At 47.5% G+C, this 15,345-nt stretch overlaps 1 protein-coding gene across 1 annotated transcript in view; it reads right to left on the reverse strand.

Moving 5' to 3' along the window:
* GPRC5A (G protein-coupled receptor class C group 5 member A) overlaps positions 1 to 11,536 on the reverse strand; it is a 29,931-nt gene extending 18,395 nt beyond the window's left edge. The window contains exon 1 of the mRNA XM_003934532.4: positions 11,383 to 11,536. The gene's annotated coding sequence lies outside the window, so the exon portion shown is untranslated. The remainder of the gene's footprint in view (positions 1 to 11,382) is intronic.
* Between the last annotated feature and the right edge of the window lie 3,809 nt (positions 11,537 to 15,345).

A 15,345-nucleotide genomic window follows, 5' to 3' on the forward strand; every position in this document is an offset into this window, starting at 1 on the left:
GGTGCAGTGGCACATGCCTTTAATCCTAGCACTTTGGGAGGCTGAAGTGGGCTGATTGCTTGAGCCCAAGAGTTCAGGACCAGCCTGGGCAAGATGGTGAGACCACTGTCTCTAGAAAAATAAAAATTTAAAAAGTAGCCAGGTATGGTGGTGCACACTTGTAGTCCCAGCTATTCGAGGCTGAGGTGGGAGGATTGCTTGAGCCCAGGATTTTAAGGCTGCAGTGAGCTATAATCATATCGCTGCAATTCAGCCTGTGAGACAGAGCGAGACCCTGTCTCTATTTTTTTTTTAATTAAAAATTAAAGCCAGACACAGTGGCTCACACCTGTAATCCCAGCACTTTGGGAGGCTGAGGTGGGCGAATAACCTGAGGTCAGGAGTTTGAGACCAGCCTGACCAATACTGTGAAACCCCATCTTTGAAAAAAATTTTAAAAAAAAATTTTTTAAAAAACTTACTAATGTTGTCATTATAGAAAGTTTTATAATGGAGTCTCATCTATCCATCACTTATTTCTAAAGTTATTACTGTATGGCCAATTTTGCTTCATCTGAATTCCCTACCCCACTCCCTATTTTTAAGCAAGTCCCAGACATCATATAATTTTATCTATAAATAGTATGTGTATTTTTTTTTTCTTTTCAGGATAGGTCCTCTCTCTGTCGTCCAGGGTGGAGTGCAGTGGTGTGATCGTGGCTTACTGGAGCCTTGACTTCCTGGGCTCAAGGTAACTTCCTACCTCAGCCCCCGCAAGAAGCTGAAAGTATAGGTGCATGCCACCACACCTGGCTAATTTTTTAATCTTTATTTTTTGTAGAGATGGAGTCTTGCTATGTTGCCCAGGCTGGTCTTGAACTCCTGGCTTCAAAGGATCCTTAACCCTCGGCCGCCCAAAGCATTGGGATTACAGGCATGAGCCCCCATGTCCAGCCTAGAATGTTTCTCTAAAAGAAAAAAACTCCTTCTTAACCATACTTTCATAACTAAGAAGAATCTTTTACTATCAACTATCTAGTTAGGATTCATATTTCCAAATTCTCTCACAAATGTCTTTTTTAAAAAAAGCCTTCTTAGTAAATTTTTTAAATCTGGATTACTAATTAGTTTGGAATTATCATTCTTAATTCACCTCTGTTGGCCTCCCCCACCCCTTCCCTAGCCTGATAGCGATTGCTCAACTAGTGTTCTGAGTACGTTGAATTTAGTCAGAGGAAAATAAAACTCGCTAGAGTTATGAATAAGCAAGTCTGCACTGAAAGGGTGCCAGGTTGCCCAGAGAATAACCCAAGCAAGGGAAAGACACTGGAAGAGAAGGACAGGGTTCTGAAAAACCGAAAAGGATTTCTAGAAAGAAGCATTTGAGAGGGACAAGAGACGTGATCAGCATTTGGGAATGTGAACTGTCCAGAGGTAGAGAAACAGCCTGGGAGAGGAGCAAGGGCTGGAGCGGTGAGGAGAAAAGAGAATGAGACTTGCGTGGTTCAGATTTTATTTGTAACCAAAGTCAAGGGAAGGGAGATCTAGAGTCCCATCAACAAAGAACTTGCTCCTATAAAGACTGCCGGGCACAGTGGCTCATGCCTGTAATCCCAGCACCTTGGGAGGCCCAGGCCGGCGGATCACCCGAGGTCAGGAGTTCAAGACCAATCTGTCCAACATGGAGAAACCACATCTCTACTAAAAATACAAAATTAGCCGGGCGCACAAAATTGTGGCGCACAAACTGTAATCCCAGCTACTCGGGAGGCTGAGGCAGGAGAATCACTTGAACCTCCAGGAGGCGGAGATTGCAGTGAGCTGAGATCGCACCATTGCACTCCAGCTTGGGCAACAAGAGCGAAATTCCGTCTTAAAAAAAAAAAAAAAAAAAAAAAGACCAAATGGACCCCACCCCTTCACTTGACCTCGAGGTCCTTTCCTCCAAGGTCGTTTTTCTCTTTTCTTTTTTTTTTTTTTAAATGCCCAAGTCTGATGAGACACACATCTCACAAATTCTCTCAGCCTTTGCTCCCATAGCACTTATTACACAATCCAGCCTGTCGGTAAGTCTGTCTCCCTCTAGACTCAAACGCTCTGTGCAGGCAGAGACTGAGTCATTAAACGTTTTCTCTCCCAGCAACTTGCCTAGCACCTGATGCTCAGTAAATGCCTAACCAGAATGGATGAGGCAGCAAGAGAATGGTGCCCAGTGCGTCGGGTAAGGGGGGAGTCCTGAGCAGGCTGTTCATGAGATAGGGTAGGGCGGGCTGTGCCTGGTTTCCTCTCAAGCCGCCGGGCTGCTATCCTTAGTTCTACCCACCCTTCCTCCCACCCTCCTTCTCATGCGGGCTGCCAAAAATTGCGCTTTGGGTCTGAGATTAGGAGCGCCTAGCCACGTCTGAACCCTGCTCCTATCTTATTGGAGACAGGTGGCTCCCAGGAGAGCATGGATCCTGAGGTTTTTCTGGTAAGCAGGGAGGGATTAACTGGGATCCAGACATGTGCTCCACCCAGCACTCAGTGACTAAACCCTGCACTTCGGAGGAAGATGGTAATGTTTCAGCATGAGTAGCCTCTGGCCTCGGGCATGAGCAAAGGACTTTGAGTATGAGGATGAGCCCCTCTTCACTTCTTCCAGCTGCTCACAGTTAACACACAGCCATCCGATAATACAAGGATGCCCACAGCTGAGACCCTGGAATCACTTGGTGCTGTCTTAAACCCTTTTGGAAAGAGTCTAGGCATGAAAGAAAGGTTTAATCAACCAGTGGAGCTGGGTGCAGTGGCTCACGCCTGTAATCCCAGCACTTTGGAAAGCCGAGGCGGGCAGATCACTTGAGGTCAGGAGTTCGAGACCAACCTGGCTGACACGGTGAAACCCCGTCTCTACTAAAAACGCAAAAATTAGCCAGGCGTGGTGGCACGCACCTGTAATCCCAGCTACTCAGGAGGCTGAGGCATGAGAATCACTTGAATCCAGGAGGCAGAGGTTGTAGTGAGCCAAGATAACGGCACTGCACCCCAGCCTGGGTGACAGTGAGACTCCGTCTCAAAAAAAAAAAAAAAAAAAAAAAAGCAGTGGGAGGGAGGGAGAGGGAAAGGAAGAATAAGGACAAGAGGAAGAGGGAGGAGAGGAGGAAGGGGAGGTCACTCCTTGGGCTCAACTCCAAGCCCTCTGTTCTTCCTCCCCTTTAGGGGGAAGGGGTTTCAGCTTCGAGGCTGTGTGGACATAAGTCACCTGGCCTCTCAAAGCCTCCTCTTATCTATAAAATGCAGGACACACTGCTGAACTAGGTGGTCTGAGCTCATGTTCAGCTCCACCATTCACCCATCTGGGGAGCTTCATGCACACAACTTCCAGATCTCTTTCTTTCTACCCCTCACCCTCACTCCTGCCCCATCTCCTGTCATTAAGAGTATGTGCCACAAACTCCTATCCAAACGCAAAGCCTGGGCTGGTGGTGAGGTTGAAGGGCCTGAAGAAGAGGCACACCAAGGGACTACCCACCTGAAGGACAAAGCCAGAGGCTCCTGGAGCAGTGCTGACCCTGGACGTGGCCTTAAGTGACACAGCATTGACCACTGTGCAGGGACAAACATCAACATGTGATGAGTCTCCCACCTTGGGCCTCTGACCCAAGACTCCTCTTCACAACCAGAGAGATGGGAAACGTGTCTAGAGTTGCTTATGCCTAGGCCTGCAAGGTTGCCCATGCTGATTCTGTGCAGCCTTTCCCAGAGCATCTGAGAATGAATCACCTGAGACCCTGAACTTTGCAAAGACAAACTGATTTTGTCTTCCTTCCTATGAGATTTCTCTCATTCTGTCAAAATGTGTCTTCACACCAGCCCAGCCCTGAAAATGTGTGACTTTCAAGCATCTTCGTTTTCTCTCTATTCTCGAATTGCTACATTCAATCAGTAGTAATAACAACAGTCACGATGTAATAATGAATAAGAATAATGACAGCCACTGTCACCTCCTGAGTCCTATTATGAGTCAGGCACTATGCTGTGTCATTGTATGTTTTTACACATATTCTCTCATTTACATACTTTACACTCATTATCTCATTTATACGGAGAGAAACCTAACTCAGAGGAAGGTACATGTCCGGTGTCACATGGTCAGAAGAATAGCTGTTTCTGAGTAGTCACAATCATAATTCAGTCCTCCTTTTTATTTCTAAATCACTGTCATCATTTCTAGGGATTTTCCCCTGACCCCAAGTCTCTCCACTCAACCCACCTTATAGTCAAGCATTGCCTTGCTGAGAAGTCTCCAAAACAGGCAACCCTGGCCAGGCACGGTAGCTTATGCCCAGTACTTTGAGAGGCCGAGATGGGAGGATCGCTTGAGCCCAGGAGTTTGAAACCAATCTGGGCAGCAAAGTGAGCCCCCAGCTGTACAAAAAAAAATTAAAAATTAGCCAGGTTTGCTGGCACACACCTGTGATCCACCTACCCAGAGGGTGAAGTAAGAGGACTGCATGAGCCCAGGAACTCGAGGCTGCAATGAGCTACGATCCTGCCACTGCCCTCCAGCCTGGACAACAGAATGAGACTCTCTAAACCAAAAATTAATTAAATAAATCAATAAAAATAAAAGCGTGGCCACTGCCCTTGGGAGGAATAATTATCACACCGACATACAACGAAGAGGGTATGGAATACACCAGGAATGCTGAGGATGCGTGGGAAACAGTGACCCATTCTACCTAGTGGGGTTTTTTTTAATGTTTTCAATGCTTTAGAGAAGCAAGCAGGGAGACGAGGCATGAAAGATGAACAGGAAATGGTAGGAGATTTTTTATGAAGGTAGAAGAGACAGGGCTTGGGGAATGGAGAAGCCCAGGTTAACTCCCAGATTTCTGGCTTAGGCAACTGAGTGGCACCATTGTCGCAGCCTAGAAATTCAGGTTTGCAAGGAGAGATGCTAAGTGTAGCTTTATTGGGTCTTGGGTAAATTTGCAACCTGCAAGTGGAGCCCCAGGAATAATAAAAGCCAAAAGAGCCAAGTCCTCCTGAGGGTGTACTCTGAGCCATACATAGTTTCTTTTCTTTTCTTTTTTTAATCTCTCTTTTTTTTTTTTTCTTTTGAGACAGACAAGGTCTCTCTGTCACCCAGGCTGGAGTGATGCAATGGCATAATCACAGCTCACAGCAGCTTTGACTTCCCGGGCTCAGGTGATCCTCCTGCCTCAGGCTCCTGAATAGCTGGGACAGACAGGTATCACCGCCACACCTGGCTACTTTTTGTATTTTTTGTAGAGGTGGCATCTCACTATGTTGCCCAGGCTGTGCTTGAACTCCTGAGGCTCAGGTGATCTGCCTGCCTCAGCCTCCCAAAGTGCTGGGATACAGGCATGAGCCATTCGTGGTTTCATTTACTCCTCACAACAACCCTATTATGCTTCCTTTTAACAGCTGAGGAAACAGAGGCACAGAGAAATTACATAACTCGCCCAAGATTACATGGCTCTTAAAAGCCACGCTCATTGACACTGGGTTGTGCTAACTGTCTCTGCACCTTGGGCATATGGGTTGGTGCTCAGGAGAGGTTTGTGCTGTAAGCACAGACTGGCAGTCATCACCTAGAGGTGGTATCTAAATCCTTGAGAGGAGACAAGATCACACAGGAAGCCAAGGAGAAAGTCATGCGGAGCACCAGCTCAGCTAGGTAGGAGTCCACAAAAGAGGTTAAAAAGGAATGATCACCCGGGCATAGTGGCTCATATCTGTGATCTCAGCACTTTGGGAGGCCAAGGTGGGTGGATTACCTAAGGTCAAGAGTGAGAGACCAACCTGGCCAACGTGGTGAAACCATCTCTACTAAAAATACAAAAATTAGCTGGGCATGGTGGCGCACACCTGTAGTCCCAGCCACTCGGGAGGCTGAGGCATGAGAATCGCTTGCAGGAGGTGGAAGTTGCAGTGAGCTGAGATCACGCCACTGGGCTCCACCCTGGGTAACAGAGTGAGACTTGTTCTCAACCAAAAAAAAAGCGTATTTGCTCCTTTTTGTCTTTCATGACAGATCCATCCTCAATTTGAGCTTCAAGAGCCTTTCTCCAACTGGTCCTCCCACCTAGCTCCTCCTTCCTTCTTAACTCCCCTCTCCACCTCTATGGAATTTGGGTTCATCTAAGGTCTTCTCATGCTCTTTACCCCAACACATGAATTATTCTCCTAACCAGAAAGATCCTCTCCCTCCTATTTATGGTCCGCTTAACATATTTCTGCAAAACTTTGCCCAAGATTTAACCTCTATCATGAGTTTTTTAATTTTTTTTTTTTTTTTTTTTTTAGATGGAGTCTCACTGTCACCCAGGCTGGAGTACAGTGGCATGATCTCGGCTCACTGCAACCTCCGCCCCCTGGGTTCAAGCAATTCTCCTGCCTCAGCTTCCAGAGTAGCTGGGATTACAGGAGCCCGCCACCATGCCCAGCTAATTTTTGTATTTTTAGTAGAGACAGGGTTTCTCCATGTTGGTCAGGCTGGTCTCGAACTCTCAACCTCTGGTGATCCACCCATCTCACCCTCCAAAGTGCTGGGATTACAGGTGTGAGCCACTGAGCCCGGCCTTTTGTTTTGTTTTGTTTTTGAGACATAGTCTCGCTCTGTCACCAGGCTGGAGTGCAATGGCATGATCTTGAATCGCTGCAACCTCCGCCTCCTGGGTTCAAGCAATTCTCCTGCCTCAGCCTCCCCAGTATCTGGGACTACAGGTGTGCACCACCATGCCCAGCTAATTTTTATATTTTAAGTAGTGACAGGGTTTCATCATGTTGGTCAGAATGGTCTTAATCTCTTGACCTCGTGATCCGCCCACCCCAGCCAGCCTCCCAAAATGCTGGGATTACAGGCATGAGCCACCACACCTGGCAATTATTATTATTATTATTATTATTAATCCTAAAGCTTTTTTTTTTTTTTTTTTTTTTTAAAGACTGAGTCTTGCTTTGTCGCCCAGGCTGGAGTGCAATGGCACAATCTCAGCTCACTGCATCCGCACCTCCCAGGTTCAAGCAATTCTTGGGTCTCAACCTCCTTAGTAGCTTGGATTACAAAAGTGCACCACCACACCTGGCTACTTTTTGTATCTTTAGTAGAGGCAGGGTTTTGCCATGTTGGCCAAGCTGTTCTCAAATGTCTGGGCTCAAAGGATTCTCCCACCTCAGCCTCCCAAAGTGCTGGGATTACAGGTGGGAGTCATCGCACCTGTATGTAATCCTATTGCACTCTAAATGTGTTGATCTCTTCATAGTTTTTACAATTAAATATTTCTTGGCACTCAAGTTTTTCCATATCTGTGTTATATATTACAAATAAATATCAGTGCTGAGCTGCCTATCGGATAACAACGTTCTTAAGAACATAGGGCAAATCTATTTGTTGGTATCCCCTCTACTCTATAGTCTTCATGGTAGTTGCTGAGCAAATGCTTTGGACTAAGACCGAGTGCTGAATATATTTGCCCAAAGCAAGTTATTTATTAGCAAGTGTGAGTAACGGGGAGGAACATTTTCTGAAGATGAATATGTGCTGATCCTAATCCTCATATTTCTACTCAGGCTGAGTTCTTCTAAGGGAGCCACAGAAATCCCTCTGCCCTTGATAAAGGATTAGTTATAAATACAAAGCATCTATAAGAAAATCTCCAGGATCACCTATTCTGGGTAGCCTTCCCAATTCTGACGACATTAACGTGATTAATCGGATGGGTGCAGTGGCTCATGCCTGTAATCCCAGCCCTTTGGGAGGCCAAAGCGGGCAGATCACCTGAGGTTGGGAGTTCGAGACCAGCCTGACCAACATGGAGAAACCCTGTCTCTACTAAAAATCATTGAACCCAGGAAGCGGAGGTTGCAATGAGCCAAGACCTCGCCATTGCATGCCAGCCTGGGCGACAGAGGGAGACTCCATCTCAAAAAAAAAAAGTGATTAATCATAGCAATAACTTATGAATAACATCTGAATAACATCACTGAATTGAGTTTCTATGTAATAATCAGAGAAAATAAGTCATCACAGCCAGATCAAAACAAGTATAACCGCAATGTTCATCCTGATTTCTGCACTTCCAGGAAGTTCCCTGGAATTATTACCATCTTCCTCTTCTTCTAAACAAAGCATGTAGATTTGATTAATGTAAATATAAAATGAAATGCTGGAAATCATTTTTTTAATAAAGCTTAATATTTTGAGTGACGTTTCTAAATCTTTTTTTTTTTTTTTTTTTTTTTTTTTTGGTGCCGTGACTCAGATGGTTCTAAATCTCTTATGCCCAGAATTCTAAGAAATACAATTTCCAGAAAATAAGAAAATGAAGTAATGTCCTCTGCTGATATACTATCTTAAAACTCTCAAAGATCCCTTATTCCAATACGTGAGGGTAATATTCATTGGATCCCACAAGTTCAAAGCTCAACTAATCACCTCTCCTCACAAGCTTATCTTTCGAAGCCCCGTGAATCGCGTTGCCATCTACTCAGCTGCCTAGCAGATCTACAAATATGATATATACTGTCCAATGTGGGAGGAGATGGGGACGAGCAAACCACATAGTCTAAAATTAGATGACAAGTAATAACAAGTAATTATTATTACAACAAATGTAAATGGTAACTGCTTTATTTTGGAAAAAAAAATACTAAACTATATCATATCTAAAAGAACCTAACCGAAACAAAAAGACACACAAGAGTTAAAAGCAAAAGAATAGAAAGAAATGAAAATAAATTCAAAAGGAATACTAGCAGATACTTATTTAACAAGTGTTATGTGTCGACACAAAGTTAAATAGGTCGTTCAAGGTAAAATAAGCAGAAGTTGAGGCTTTAATATCATACAAAATTGTAATTAAAGCAAAAAGGTATTATATGGACCAAAAAGCTTGTGTTATTTAATTAGGGATGCTCTACACTGAAGACAAAATCATCGTCAACTTTCATGCGCCAACTAATATAGCACCAAAATGCATAAAACAAAAACTACTGAAGGCTGGGCGTGGTGGCCTACCCCTTAACCCCAGCACTTTGGGAAGTGGAGGCAGGAAGATTGCTGGAGCCCAAGAGTTTGAGACCAGCCTAGGCAACGCTGCGAAACTCCATCTCTACAAAAAATTTAAAAATTAGCCAAGTGTAGTGGTGGGTGCCTGTAATCCCAACCTCTCAGGAGGCTGAGGCAGGAGGATCACTTGAGCTTGGGAGGTGGAGGTTACAGTTAGCCAAGACAGTGCCACTGCACTCCAGCCTGGGCAGCAGAGCAAGACAGCAAGACCCTGTAGAAGAAGAAGAAGAAGAAAAGAAGAGGAAGAAGAAGGAGAAGGAGAAGGAGAAGAAGGAAAAGAGGAAGAGGAAGAAGGAGAAGGAGAAGACGAAGAAGAGAAGAAGAAGAAGGAGGAGAAGAAGAAGAGCAGCGGCAGCCACAAATGCACAGACCATATAGTTTGACCACAGTGCAATAAAAATAACAATCAAAGAAGAAACAAACACCCTGAACTCCTTGGAAAGTCAAAGACTTCTCAAGCAAAAATACTATTCAATTTATTGTTTACTATATTAATTCCTCAGCTTAATCTGGGGACTTAAATTCAAAAAGAATACTAACAGATACTGACTTAGTCCCCAGATTAAGCTATTTAGCAGTGGACCCAGAATGAGAAGAATAAAATCACACCGTCAAAATTGTTCTTCATACCCTGTTGTCTTAAATAACCGTTAAAGACTAGAATACAAAAAAAGCAGGTTCTAAAGAGGACTCCCAAGGTGATGTGTGCAGATAGAGAGGGACTAGACTCTAAACACAGGAGAAGAAATTGAGGGTCTCCACAACACCCCTACAGGGAACTCAGGCCCAGGCCCTTGCGGGATCACAGTTCCATGTTCCGGGGGAGCTGGCAGGAGAAATCAGTGGTCCTGACTCAAGGTTGAGCACTCTTCCCAGGAAACCAAAGGGTTCTGTTCATTCCATTCTGCCCTTGAAACACTCTCCTCACCACACTCTTGGAGGCGCCACTGGTCTTCCAGGTGGCACCGCTCCCAGCCTTTCCTTCCCCTCATTCCTTCCCTCGCCTAGCAGACACCAGAAGGAAAACCAGGAGGGTGGGTGCCGCCCTCTGCCCTCACCCCCCCCCCATGGTCCCTAGCCCACACAGTGTCTGAAGTGGCTCAAGTGTTCCCCTTCAGAAATGAACCCTCGGCAGTGGCTGATTGGCCGAACCCTTCAACAGGTGTGGTGTTTACACAAGCCTCTGAGGAGAAAATCAGCCTGGAAAGATGTCAGGAATGAAAAGTCCTTCAAATTCCTTGATTCTGAGCAGGTTTCAGCTGTTGGCTAGCCTTTCCCATGGATGTTTAGAGCTATGTGCTAGCCTTTCCCACGGATGTTTAAAGCTATTTGCCAGCCTTCCCTGTGGATGTTTAAGGGACCATCCTGAAGAGCATCTAGGCTATTTCCAAGTCCTATCTTTAGAGTTGGTGGTGGAAGGTGAGCTCTTAGTGCGCATTCAACTTCCATCTGTCCCGGGTTCCTGAGCAATTCCAGGGACATCAGTGTGGAACTGACCACCACATACATCAAGAGAAAAGGGATGGGCTTCTAGATCGAATTCCCCAAACTCAGAAGGGTTCTTTGCAGCATCTGGGTGAAGAAGCAGCTGTCCGCCGGGCGCAGTGGCTCACGCCTATAATCTCAGCCCTTTGGGAGGCTGCGGTGGGCGGATCACCTGAGATAGGCAGTTCAAGGCCAGTCTGGCCAATATGGAGAAATCCCATCTCTACTAAAAATACAAAATTAACCAGGCGTGGTGGCACATGCCTGTAATCTCAGCTACTCTGGAGACTGAGGCAGGAGAATCGCTTGAACCCGGGAGGTGGAGGTTGCGGTGAGCCGAGATCATGCCATTGCACTCCAGGCTGACCAACAAGAGCAAAACTACGTCTCAAAAAAAAAAAAAAGCAGCTGTCACCGTGTCCTCCTCCTGCCCCTGCCACTTGTTTCCCACTCTCCCTCCACTCCCAGGCCCTTCGCGTCCTTTGAGATCTTTCTACCTCTATTCTTTTCCTTCAGAGTAATCCCAGAGCTACTCACCTCTGCCTGGCTGGATTCCACCTACTCAAAGTTTGTAGATTGTGTCCGAGCAGAAAGGATTACCCTGATTATATCTTTGTTCTCTGACTCTATCTTAGCCTGGGAAACCCGCAAAGAAAAAAAAAAAATCCTGAGTTGTTAAACTAGAGAAACTGTTATCCTGGAGAATTTTTTTCTCATCGCCAACTCTTTTCCATTACCAGGATTTCTCTCGTCTTCTACCCCACCCCTCCCAACGCCCCGCTCTCCCCAGGCGATTTAAATCCGGAGGCCGGCGCGCGCTGGGCTCCCGGAGCCTCACTTACCCTAGTGCCTAGGCTTTGGCGGTGAACTTGGTGCGGCTTCCCGCGCGAAGAGGGCAGCAGGCGAGCCCCTCACTGCTGGGGGAGCCCTCGGGCAGCTATCCCGCCCTCGCGCGCAGAGCAGTTATAAAGGCGGCCCTGGCCAGAGGGAGGGAGCGAGCGAGGGGTGAGCAGAGGGACAAGGGGCGGGGGAGGGTCGGGGAGAGGACACGCCTATTCCAGTTCCACGGCACTTCATGCTGTTATGAAAATAAAGTCCCCGTGCCAGGGAATGACCCAGAAGCCGTCTGACGTCAGAGGCACAGTCACCCCTGGAAGCGGGGCGGGGGTGACCACTCCGGCCCAGCCCAGTGCATCGAACTCCTCCGGGACGCGCGCACGCGCTGGTCCCACGCCGTGGGTTAGAGAGGGGAGCCGGAGCAGACCCGCTCCACATGGGCCCCGCCGGCTGTCACCTCCCGGGGGAGCCACACCCGCCTCCCCGCAGGCACTGCCGTCCACCCGGGGCAAGAGCCGAACCCGCGAGATGGCAGCAGCTCCGCGGTGAAGTCCAGTGGGACAAGTCAGCCTTCCTCCACTTTCCTTCACCCTTAGCTTAGCCTTTCTCTCCATTCCTCTCCCAGCCACTGCCTTGTGGGAAGCCAGATTTAAGAAAAAGGAGACAGCAGCCTTCTCGGGGCTCCCCAGCCAAAGCCACGTGAAAGCCAAGGAGAACTTCCCCAACAGGTCCGTAGTCTGCCCAGCAGCTCCACCTGTCAGAGTCTAGACAAGCACCATTAGCGCTGCCCCGGGGCCGAGAGATCAGTATCTCTCTCTCTCTTCCTAGCTGCCTCTCCTAAAGCCTTGACAATGAAGGCTGATTGAACGGGGACGCCAGATGAAATTATGGAATGAAGGAATTTGCTTTGGTGCCTGGTTTCCCCTCCCTCCACTGCCCACTCCTCTTCCGGGATCAAGCCAATCGGACTGAAACTTGTCCTTGTTTACTTGTCAAACAACCCTGGGGAGGCTGCCGGCCTGCGCCGGGGCTCAGGCCAGGTTCTACCCCCTGCCTCACGGGAGGCAGGACGGACGCCGCTTTGCAGGTGGTGATCAGCGCACTTGGTAAACGAATCAGGATTATTCTGCATATGAATAAATGGAGGAAGCCCCGGGGTTCCCTGGCTTTCCTCCTCACTTCTCCCCAAACCCCAAGTGTCCAGAGCCTAAAGTGCTTTTAAAATATGACCTACTGGTGACTATGACCCCACCGTTGTTAGGTTTTTATTTCACTCCTAAAAAAACACAGGCGGTTCCTTGAGTGTTGGAACACTTCCCTTGAGGTGTGCAGCCCAGAGATCCGAGAGTCCACCTGGTTCACTTCCAGGGCTCCCAGGAGTGTGTGTGGCAGAGAGGGGTGGGTACTGAGAGACTGGGGGGGACTGCAAATGACCGTGCTTTACAAGGTGCCATCCGCTAAGCTAAGTCAAGGCTTCTCTCTGGACCCCAGCGTTATCTGTTCAAGGAGGAAGTTCAACTAGACTACCATTGTACAATGGAACTATAATTCAAGCCACAAACACAAGCCTCATTTGTTTTGTGGTGTGTGTTTGTGTGTGTGTGTAAGACAAGATCTCACCGTTACCCAAGCTGGAGTATAATGGCGCAATCATGGCTCACTGCTGCCTCAACCTACCAGGCTCAAGGTATCCTTCCACCTCAGCCTCCCAAGTACCTGGGACCACATGTGTGCACCACCATACCTGGCTAATTTTTTTGTTTGTTTTTTGTTTGAGACAGTCTCACTCTGTCACCCAGGCTGGAGTGCAGTGGCACCATCATGGCTCACTGTAAGTCTTGACCTCCCAGGCTCAAGCAGACCTCTCGCCTCAGCCTCCCAAGTAATTCTTTTTATTATTTTAGAGACAAAGTCTCACTGTGTTGCAAATGCTGGTCTCAGACTCCTGGGTTCACGCCATCCTCCTGCTGGGATTACAGGTGGGAGCCACCACACCTAGCCCACATACATAATGTTAAATTTCTAGCCGCACTGAAAGAAGTACGAAGAAATAAGAAAATTAATCTTAATAATATTGTATATTTTCTTTTACCCAAATACTTCAACATGTAATCGATATTTTTTAAAATATTCAGGGGCTATTTGACTTCGTTTCCAACTATATCCTCAAAAACCCAGTGTGTCTTTTATACTTACAGCCCCTGTCAGTGTGGACCAGCCACGTTTCCATTGCTCAAAAGGTGTGTGCATCTTGTGGCTACTCCACGGGACAGTGAGGACTAGTCATCCCTGAGGGCTTTTCCAGCATGGAGTCTGAATCATCATGCCTAGGGTGAGTTTCATGACATCAAGCAAAAGACCTCAAGTCTGAGGATGGAGAAAGAGCAAAGACGATGTGGCTTTGAGGATCCTACCCCATCTCTACACCCGTCCCCCACCAAGACCACATTCTTATTAGGAGGACCTCGTCACCGTTCTCTGGATGGTGTCTGTCTGGCAGGTCCTGGGTGTGTGAGAGAGAAAGCATGTGTGTCGATGCTTGTTCCAAAGCCGTCTTCAGTTGTTGTTGTCCACTTTGCTATTGGCTTTGCTTGTTTCTCGTTGTTGTTATTTTTAGAGACAGAGTATCGCTATATTGCCCAGGCTGCAGCACAGTGGCTATTCAAGGCCACCATAGCTCCCTACAGCCTCCAGCTCCTGGGCTTGTCATCCTCCTGCCTCAGCCTCCTGAGTAGTGCCATTGACTTTGGATGTCCCACCTTGTCCTCTTAGTACTCTCCTCTTTTTTTCTCCTCCCATCCCTTTATGGGGACACCTGCCTGCACAAAGCCAGGACTGGGTGAGGCCGATGAGGCACCTAGAGCACGGAATTCAGGGAGGTGCTCCACAACTTTAACAGTGAGGGCCCCTGCCGGGCGCGGAGGCTCATGCCTGTAATCCCAGCACTCTGGGAGGCCGAGGCGGGCGGATCAGCTGACGTCGGGAGTTCAAGACCAGCCTGACCAACACGGTGAAACCCTGTCTTTAAAAAAAATTAAAAAAAAAAAGAGTGAGAGCTCCTTTAAATTCTGAGCTCTAGGCCCCTTGCTTGCCTCTCCTAGTCCCAGCCCTATACCTGCATCCCTGGGGGCTGGCTCTCTGGAAGAAGATAGGGAAGACTAGGGCAGGCGGAATAGCTGAGTGATTCCAGGGTGTCTCAATGATTTTGAGATGCCCCAGAGGAGAAGATGGACAGGAGCAGTAGACGGAATCGTTCATTTCCTAGGTCTTTCATCCTGCTAAAATGGTCTGGAGACCAAGGCTGAGGGTCCTTGGGAATCAATGGATGATACAGTAGGAAGGGGGTCTGGAAACCCATGTTTCACTCCCAACTCTAGTTATCCTCCTTAGAGTGTCACCGGATTGAAAGTGACAGGTAGCTTTGTTAAACAACACAAAAGAAAGCTTACCAGACGGGAAATGAGAAGAGAAGAGAGAGCCCCATAAGGGTGCCTTGCTCCCCCCAAAAAGAGAGGCTTGTCTGATGCTGTAGAGGACCTTCATTCAGCTGCAAGGCAAGCAACGTGCAGGAGGGAGTTGGGGGGGCCTATGGCCCAAGAGCATGGGCCTGGGTCTGCCTCATTCAGAGAGTCCCAGAACCCAGTCCCTGCTGACCACTTTCCTTCTGATGCCCACCAACCATCACTGCCATGATCCCCACTCTTGATTGCAGGAATAAAGCAAGAACACAGACAGCTCTACCAATGTCCTGATCCTGACCCCCTTCCCAATGCTGCCTTGGAATTCCGGGCAGCAGAACCTCAGGCCTGGGGCTTCCCCTTTCTCTCCCTTTGGAAGAGATAGCAAGATGGAAGAGATGGAAGGTGCTCTTTTTTTTTTTTTTTTTTACTGGCAAGATGGAAGGTGTTACTTATTCCTCTCCCTGACTCCAATTAAATCCCATGTAAGAAGTACCTGAGTTGGTCGGA

This window comes from Saimiri boliviensis, chromosome 7, assembly GCF_048565385.1.
Source record: "Saimiri boliviensis isolate mSaiBol1 chromosome 7, mSaiBol1.pri, whole genome shotgun sequence".
NCBI classification, from domain to species: domain Eukaryota; kingdom Metazoa; phylum Chordata; class Mammalia; order Primates; family Cebidae; genus Saimiri; species Saimiri boliviensis.